Source organism: Vigna umbellata, chromosome 3 (assembly GCF_029865625.1).
Source record: "Vigna umbellata cultivar VRB3 chromosome 3, Vumbellata_1.0, whole genome shotgun sequence".
Lineage (NCBI taxonomy): Eukaryota > Viridiplantae > Streptophyta > Magnoliopsida > Fabales > Fabaceae > Vigna > Vigna umbellata.
Window position 1 is genome coordinate 51314723 of NC_142167.1, and position 9372 is coordinate 51324094.

Consider the following 9372-nt stretch of genomic DNA (forward strand, 5'->3'; position numbering starts at 1 on the left):
TATTGAGTTAGTCTGATTTAAGATGTGAGTTAAATTTTTAAAATTTTTAATTTATAGTAAAAAAGACATGTATACGGAATTTTTAACAAACAAAAATATGTATAATTTCAATAATGATTATTATAATTGACTATAATTTTAAATAATTTACTACTAAATTTTAATAAAACAATATGATTTTAAAATAAAATTTAAAATTTAAAATATATTTATAGATCTTAAAATATAAATTTGAGATTGAGTTGGATATTGATAAAATTCTAACATTTTTCACTTGTCAAATCTAACCCGATTCTATATTCAATTTTTTTTCGAATTTTTTCGGGTTTGATCAAATACAGTTTTTTTTTTTCTCAGTTCTATTATGTATGATAAAAAATATTAAAATGGATAATGGTGTAGTTAATCTACTTAATATTGCTTTGTAATCTTTTAAGAGCCGATAATCAAGGTTTTTAATTCATGGATTTTATTTTAATCCACCTTTATATTAATTAGAAAATTGATATAACCAATAGTTTCAAAATATTCTTCCTTGTATATTTGGATGGAATTTATTTATTAATACAACATCGTATAGAAGATTTTCGAAGTTTTGTACTATTCCATAAATTTCAACTAATAATAGAAAGTATACTACAAAGAATATGTGTCTAAGTTTTTTTCAATTTAAATTTTACATCTTTTAAGAGCAAGATATTAGCTCCCTTCTCAATAAATTTCCATTTGAAAGTGTTTGCCCAACCATGGTAAAAGTACTCTCACTATATATACATACATACACACACTCATATATATGTATATATAGGTTAACTTTTGTACTGGTGCTGCTTACCAAGAAGCATTGTTTCTCCTAATCAGTTTGTCATAAAAATGGGAAGGATGCCATGCTGTGAGAAGGTAGGGTTCAAGAAAGGACCATGGACTCCAGAAGAAGACAATAAGCTCCTTGCTTATGTTGAAAAACATGGCCATGGAAATTGGCGGTCAGTACCTGCCAAAGCAGGTAAGATACAACTTATCTGTACCTTTTTCTTTTTCTTGGATCCATGAGTCTAAATGTTCTTGGTCCACCGAGGAATAAATAATTCCTAATTTTCTGTTACCTACATGTATGATATATGTCTAGGTCTTGAAAGATGTGGAAAGAGTTGCAGATTGAGGTGGATTAACTATCTCAAACCTGATATAAAACGAGGAAACTTCAGCTCGGAGGAAGACCACACCATTATTCAACTCCATGCTCTTCTTGGAAACAAGTGACCTTTAGTTTCTTCTGGTTTTGTGATTTTTCTGTTGTTTGAACAGAAGCTAATCATGTTTTTGTATTGCAATATCACAGATGGTCAATCATAGCAGCTCATCTGCCTCAAAGAACGGACAATGAAATCAAGAATTATTGGAACACCAATGTCAAGAAAAGACTCATCAGAATGGGCTTAGATCCGCTCACTCACAAACCAATAAAAAGGAACAACTTTGAAGACTATGGCGGTGGTCATCATGAGCAGTCCAAGGACACCATGAACATGGATCACGTGGCTCAGTGGGAGAATGCTCGACTTGAAGCTGAAGCCAGAGGATCTATGTTGCAAGTTGAATCTCACTCCTCACATCACCCTCAGCTAATGTTGAGCAAAATCCCAACACAACTTTCTCCTTCCTCTTCAGATTCACTATCAATCAAACACAACACAGTATACAACATGTATGACCTTATACTTGCCACAAATCATGACCTTCCATCACCAGTATCCTCGTTCAGCGTCACCGGTTGGAAGCTTCCTTTAGTCTCTACCAATATTAAACTATTCACCGTCACCGGAACATCACTCTCTTCTGAGTCTGATTTTAATGTGTCTGAAACTAGTTTTCAAATGATAGAAGACCGTGTGTCAAACTTGCAAGATGATGACATCACCATGGCTCTGGAAGCATTTACAACCGCAAGATGTGAGAGTCTTCAAGAGTTGTTAAGGGGTTCCACACTGACATGGTAGGTCTAATCAGTGATTCCTTGGAAAAAGATGTGTAGAAGGGTATGGAACTGCAAAGTGCAATTCGCATAATTTGTCTGTTTTATGTTCCAAAAGAAGTGTGTGTGATTTTGACATCTGTTTTTGCTTTGGTCTCAATTTGATGTGTGCATGTTATGCGTTGTTAATTTATGAGGTTGATGTTTTTGCTTCAGCACTCTTGAACTTTAAGGTGCTGAAGGTTGTTTACGTATTGACAGAACTTATTTAGTATTCTCATGTTTTCGCACAAGTCTTGGAACATTCCTTTTGCTTACGATCTGGTTTCATTTACCTTTTACGAATTATTTCGCTTATAAAAACTAACTTATAGGTTATGTTATTTGTGTACATATCATCATATTCCCACCTAGTATATTATTTCACATATTAATAATTCAATCTCTAGGTCAACTCGAAGGATCACATTGTCTTCTATTGTAATAACATAACCCATTCCAAAAAGCCACAAAAAAAACTCTTAAAAATCTTTCAACAATGTTAATTAAGAAACAGACCTTCATAAACTTATCGAAGATTTCCTCTCTAGCTGCTTAATTTGTTTTGCATTTTGTACAAAAGATATAAGAGATGTGATCGAAAAGAATGATAAATAACTAAAAAATGATCATAATTAAATTATCTTTGCCTATATTGTAATTTATGAAGTTAATTAGTAAGTTCCAGGAACGCCACATAAATGGGAAAATATCTATAAATAAGTTGGTTGGTTCATAAATGTTTTAAGAAGTAGATAGAAAGGACGTTGAATATATTGGAAAGATATTGGAAAGCCATCTCCACGTGTGAACAACCAAAGTACCGTAAAGAAAATATGAATCATAATCTTCTCATGCTTTCTGGACACAATGGCACTACATTTACTGTAATTTTCGTGGGTAGGAATCGGACTTTATTCTAACCTCCATGCTACTAAAATGCTGGGAAAGACTCAGAAGGAGGACCAATTTGTGTCCACAAACTTTGTCATCCGACAAGCATCCCTGAGTTTTTGTTTTGGATTAAGACAGTGAAAATGAATGGATTTTAGAAGAAAAGAAAAATGAAAGTCAAGTTATTGAATTAGAAAAAGTATGAAACATAATTTATGAATGTTTGTAAATCACTAGTGCAAAATACACTTTTTATAGCTACTTTTTTTACTTGTTTAAATTCACCAGCTATAAAAAATGATGCAATGGCATTATTGTAAATAAGATAAGTTCTTTTACACCGGTTGTCCTTATATTAGATATAAAAAAGCAAAAAAAATGTTTTGAAACCGCTTCAACTTATAACCGGTACGGAAATAATTTAAAGAAATTTTTCTATACCTAATAAAAGCTAAAACCGGTACAGGAATAACTTTAAAAAAAATTCTATAGCTGATAAATGATAAAATCGGTATAGAAGTTTGGAAAAAAAAATTACTGTTCGACGATTAGACAGAAAACCAAATTCTTTCCTCTTCCCACTCTGCCTCCTCCGCCGTGAATCTCATTCCTTCCGCTCCAACCGTCACCAGTTCCCATTCTCATTCTCTGATAGTCACCAAGTCACCAATGAAGCGCTCAATGTTATGATTTCTAGGGCTCCGGCTTCTGGAAAAGTACGGTTTGATCGTCCCCCATTCTACTCACTTCGTTTTCTTCTTCTCCCTCAACGAAGAACCTTCTTCTCTTTTGGCTTCTCATAATTTGTTGACGAAGCATTGGTGTTTGTTGACGAAGTGTTTGTGTTCGGCCTTCTCTTTTGGTTTTCTCGTTCTGCCTTCTCGTTCAGCCTTCTCGTTGGTGTGGTTCGGTGCATTGAGGTCACGAAGTTCGTTGTTGTGGTTGCTTAAGGTGACGCGTTCAGCAGTCCCTTCATTTGGTAAGTAATCCTTCTCTTCCTTCATTCCTTAGTAATCCCTAAAATCGTAAACCACAGGAACCCTAATCTGCATTTTGGTTTTAATTGGGACATTTGTGGTTCGGCAAGCTGTGTTTCATTCTTTCCAAATTTCGATTAAGGCATTGTGTTGTGGTTTAAGAAGGTTGGAAGTTGTATTAAGTATACTCCTACCTCCTGCTCCGTTGAGGTTGCCAAGATCATTACGACACTCGTTGAAGAGTTGGACAATCCAGAGGCTAAAATTAGAATTGCCTCTCGAGTTTCCACGTTTCCATTGTGTTTTGCTTTTTGTGTAGATTTAAGCCTGCTACTGTGGTTGTTACTGTGGTTGTCACTTCTGAACTTCTAAAATGTTTTGATAGCTTCTTATTCTGATTTGAGTTATGAACCATTCCAATGATACCAATCTTTTAATGGATTGAAAAGAAAAAGTGCACTACCTGATGACAGGTGTTATTACTTTGTTTTACTGAAATATTATTGCTGAATATTTGCTCCATTTAAAAATTGAGTCAATTCATATTCATTCATGCATACTACCTTTTTCTCCTGTTGTGCTCCCTGCAATTGCCATCTTAGAGGACCAATTCACATCTAAACTTAAATGATATTCAATATTTGATTCAGAATATTGCCCATGATGCCTATACTGGGAAACAATAAATAATATTATTGCTGAATATTCTGAATCAACATATATTTCCCATTATGTGTTGTATAAGACTAGTTTGGAAACAGTTTTCGAATTACTATTTTTTGTTAGACAGCTACAATCAGTGATGATGACCGATCTCTCCCTTTACTAATGGATGAGAGAGGGTTTTGTTATTGGCCTATAATTGTTGGGCTGAGTTTCTTCTGATATAGAGGTTGCACAGCTTGCATTTTTTCAAGTTTGAGCTTCTTTGAGCTAACTGCTTACTTTTTGTTTCTCTGCTTTGAACCATAATCTTATCCTTTTGAAATTTCCTTTTCTGTCATAATTTTTTCCCTTCCTTTTTAAAGGTTTTGGTGTAGAGGAAAGCTGGTAGGTTGTGGAGTTGATGTCTTTGCTTGTGGATTGAAGGTATGAACACTGTAATGTTAATGATCATTTACATTAAGGGTTTGTTAGAACACTTACCGGATAAGAAAATAATAAGGGAAAATAAAATAACTTCTTTATAAGATTAAATTAGTTTATACATTAACTAATTTGCAAAAAAAATGGTCCTATGTTAGCCTTTTTGAAGTCTAGCTTTTAATTCCTGGATAAGTTAATTTTAGTTTATAGGATTTCTTTTTCAATTTTCTTTTCTTGGAGATGTTTATGGAAGAATTTCTCCGAGTAAGCTTTAAAATTATGACCATGAGTGCATGCTCACGTGTTTTTAGTAATTGAAGCTTCAATGCAATATAAATGTTTGTTTATAAACATTATTATGGTGAGAAATTTTACAAAGTGAACAAATTATTTAGACATGTTAATTTATTGCACCTTATTTATTCATGGATTTTACAATTATTGAGAAGAGCAGGTACTTGAAGTTTTGCTTTAGTACAAGAGCTCATTGCCATTGGTGAAAAACAGGTTGAACTTTTTCTGTTGTGTTTTCCTATCATAACATTTTAAATTCAGGCATAGCCGTATTGATTGCTTTGCATGAATTGTTCCTTGAAATTGTGAATGATTGTGATAGGACAGTCATGCCGTGGCTTTGGATTGCGATACAATCATGGACACTTTTTACCTTGATGTCATGTCATACTCTTCAGTAAAATATATAGTCCTAGTTTTGGTTTCAATGTTGTCCTTCATTGTGTTAATGGATAACCTTAGGTAAACCTTTAGAATAAGGAATTGGTTACTCAATTGGTGTAAAACATAGCTTTAAAAGAATTCTGAGGTTAAAAGATTACTTTCATTTATTTCATTCTTAATTGATGTAAACCACAAGGAGAATGAATTACTTTCATTCTTGTAGAAACAATTTTCTGTATTGAAAACAATTGTGTCAACAACAAACATGAGTAAATCCACTACACTAAAAGGCTAAGAGGCTAAGAGTGATACCTGCAAGTAGGCCTCTAAAGAGATCATCAACACCAGATAGGTACACTGCAATAAGGAGAATCTGAAATCTCTATCAGGTGAAGGAAATTATCACAGATGGGAAAGGAAAAGCCTCAACAATATGTAGTGTGAATAGGGAAATAACAGAGGTGTTCACATAGCAACAATGGTTCGATATCTAGCAGGATGTTCCTAAGCATCATTCTGTCAAAGTGTATTATTAGGACATATGCTCTTAGGTTGAGATGGAAAAAAATGAAGTTAAGAGATGAAAATGTAGCAGTTCAAATAATATAGTTGCTGAAAAGAAAAATTCTAACCCACTACGAATGGTTCACAAGACCATTTCAGAGGATGAAGAAGATAAATTCAGGATTAATGCACTAACTAGAAAACAAAAATAGATCTTTTTAGGTCCAACAAATGAAAGAGAAATAACTTCTGTGAAAAAAAAGAAGCACACAAGACAGAAAAACATTAGTTAGCCTTTGGAATTGTAGTCACAAGACAAAGGTACAAAATGGTGAAATTTTGTTTTAAAAATTATCCAATGATACAATTTTAAACATAAAAAAATTGTAACAACTTGATTTGAGTTCATTCAAAAAAGGGGTCTTAAACTGATATAATTTAAATTTAAATTTTAAAAAATTATAATGCATTATTAAACTAGTACGACTCTAGTTTATATCATAAAATAATACCACACTAAGAAGATTTCAATTAAAATTTAAAAAAAATTACAGCATACTAAATGATGTAACTGTATACCAGAAATGAGAACGAGTGAAATAAAGATAATTTTGGGAGATTACAGTAATGATAACTAATCATTAAACTAACTTATTACGTGTCAAAGTGTGAAGTGCTGTGAGTCTGAGTAAAAAAAACTTTCTATTATTAACTTTAAGCATTACTACAGGGTCAAGAATAAGAAATACAAAAGATATAAATTATCCCATCGGAGACTATTTCAATTTAATCGGTCTAAACTGTATAACTTATACTTAATGTATTTAACTATATTACATACATAAATATTACACTCTCTCTAGTCCTTAATATAACTTATATTTATGAAGAAATTGGTGATTTTTTTATTAGGCATTTTTTAATATCTATGAAATATTAACTTTTTCTTCTTTATTTACCATTTTAATAATTTTTTAAATATTTACATTAAAATTAACAAATTTTAATAATAAAATTAAATAAAACTCTTAAAAAATTATTTTTAAATCTAACCCAATTTCATTGCACCAACTGTAAGTAGTTAATCTTTCAAACTATAAATACAATTATAAATTTTATGATACTTTATAAATTTAACTTGTAGTGCTCACGTCAACCGGGAAGCTTTGAGTGTGGATATTATGTCATGAGACACATGCAGAAAATTATATCCGCAAATGTCGTTGACTCATGGAAATTGGTAACGTGAATACTTTATAACTAAGATTTTAAGCCATTAATATTATAACTTTATCAAACTATTCATTGTGTAGATATTTGATGACACGTCTCCAATGGAACAACATGTCATAAAGGATGTTAGGGAGCAATGGGCTGCATTTCTTTTAACCATTTGTAAATGATTGGATGCTTCAATATTACATTTTGAGTTTAGGAACTATTATATGTGTAATATGTTAAGTAACTATGTTAGGTAAATATAGCTAGGAACTTTGTTAGGTAAATATTACATTTTGATGTGTTAATGAAAACAATATTGATTATTTTACTTGTTATTGATTATTTAAACTGTATTCTGGGATTGAATCTTATGCAGGTCTGAATATGGATAGTAGTTCATACAAATAAAATATTTTTAAAAAAAACGTTACTTTTTACACCGGTCAAAGCCACATCAGGTATAAAAAGTCTTGTTCTTTTACACCTATTATAGCATTAGTAGGTATAAAAAGATTTTTTTTTTATGTAAATATAAAACTTTTATACCTATTATGAATAAGACAGGTATGGAAAGTAAAACATTCTACACCGTTTCAAGAATAGGTATAAAAGATCCTAAACTTTCTATACCCCTTGCTTCTATACCTACCCACAAATAGGTATAAAAAGCCTTTTTTAATAGGTATAAAAAACCATTTTTGTACTAGTGAATGATTTTATTATAAAATAACTTATTTTAATAAAAATATATTATAAAATGATTAAATTATATATATTTATGATAAAAATTATTATTTATATTATTATTACTATTATTATTATTATTTACAACCACTAAAGAGTGTCAATTTTTTTAATATCACATTTGTATGTACTACCTACCACATAAAGCTCACATAAAATTCATACCACAACAATCTAGAAGAGTCTAGATAACATAAAAAAGGAACAAAATAATGATTATACTTCCTACTATTTACACATCAAATAATATTATCAATAAGAAGCATTGAAGAGATTTTGATGATGATGATGCATTTTAAGTGTTGAAGAATAAATTTCATACTATGTTAAAACATTTTTGTTGTAGAATACTTGATAGTAGGTTTTGATCTCATTAGTAAACCAAAAAAAGCATTGTAAATTGTTTTTTAGTATGGCTATCATGCGACAATAATCAATTACATCTTAAAATAATTGATTATCATGTGTAAAACCAGAAAACACTTCAATTCGACAATAATCGATTATCTCTCAGAATAATCGATTATCATCGAAAGATATGATTGACCAAGGTTCGACAATAATCAATTACCACTAAGGATAATCAATCATCATCGATTTAAAAACCTTTATAACGACCAACAATAATTGATTATCACTTTAGATAATCCATTATCACTAGTAGTTAGGAGCTGTCTTTTCAGTCACTGACCGAGCTTGAATCTATAAATAATGTTCTTCATTGTTCTTAAAAGCATACTTAAACTATAACAGAGTACAGAGAAAGTCTGAGGAAACTTTAAGTGTTTAAGAGAGCTTAAGATTCAGTGCTTAAAGAAGGAGAAGCATTGCTTAGTGTGTATGAGTTGGAATTGGTTCTCTACCAAGTAGAATCAAGCTATTCATTCCCTCGTGTGTCGGAAAAAGGTGTTTTTATCATCTCTTATCAGTTAAGAGAGGTGTTTTATAATCCATCTTGTATTAATTCCAAATTGTATTTTGAACTACTTTTTAATGAAAAGTTAATCACTCCTTTTAAAGTGTTTAACATCTAGACGTAGAATCTTTTGATTCGAACCAGTATAAAAATTGCTTGTATGAATATTCTCATCCTTACTCAATTTTACTCATTCACTTCGAAGAAATTTTTAAAGAAAATCGAATTTTTAATAGACCATGCAGATTGTCCCTATATCTAATGGAAACTTCATTGCTAGATGTGGAGTGGAGACAATTCCCCGAACACATTAAGGCACGATCGACGGAGTAATACAT

General features: G+C 31.2%; 1 long non-coding RNA gene and 1 pseudogene across 2 annotated transcripts; both read left to right on the forward strand.

Annotated features, from left to right (window-relative positions):
- Nucleotides 1-873: 873 nt before the first annotated feature.
- Nucleotides 874-2249, forward strand: LOC124842997 (transcription factor MYB16-like; annotated as a pseudogene). Its single transcript, XR_015785103.1, has 3 exons — nt 874-1006; nt 1130-1259; nt 1343-2249. The product of XR_015785103.1 is annotated as a transcription factor MYB16-like (transcript).
- Nucleotides 2250-3392: 1143 nt separating this feature from the next.
- On the forward strand, nt 3393-7707 carry LOC148202886 (uncharacterized). Its single transcript, XR_015785295.1, has 5 exons — nt 3393-3887; nt 4914-4974; nt 5426-5478; nt 7298-7393; nt 7467-7707. It is a non-coding gene; the product is annotated as an uncharacterized LOC148202886 (long non-coding RNA).
- Nucleotides 7708-9372: the final 1665 nt, after the last annotated feature.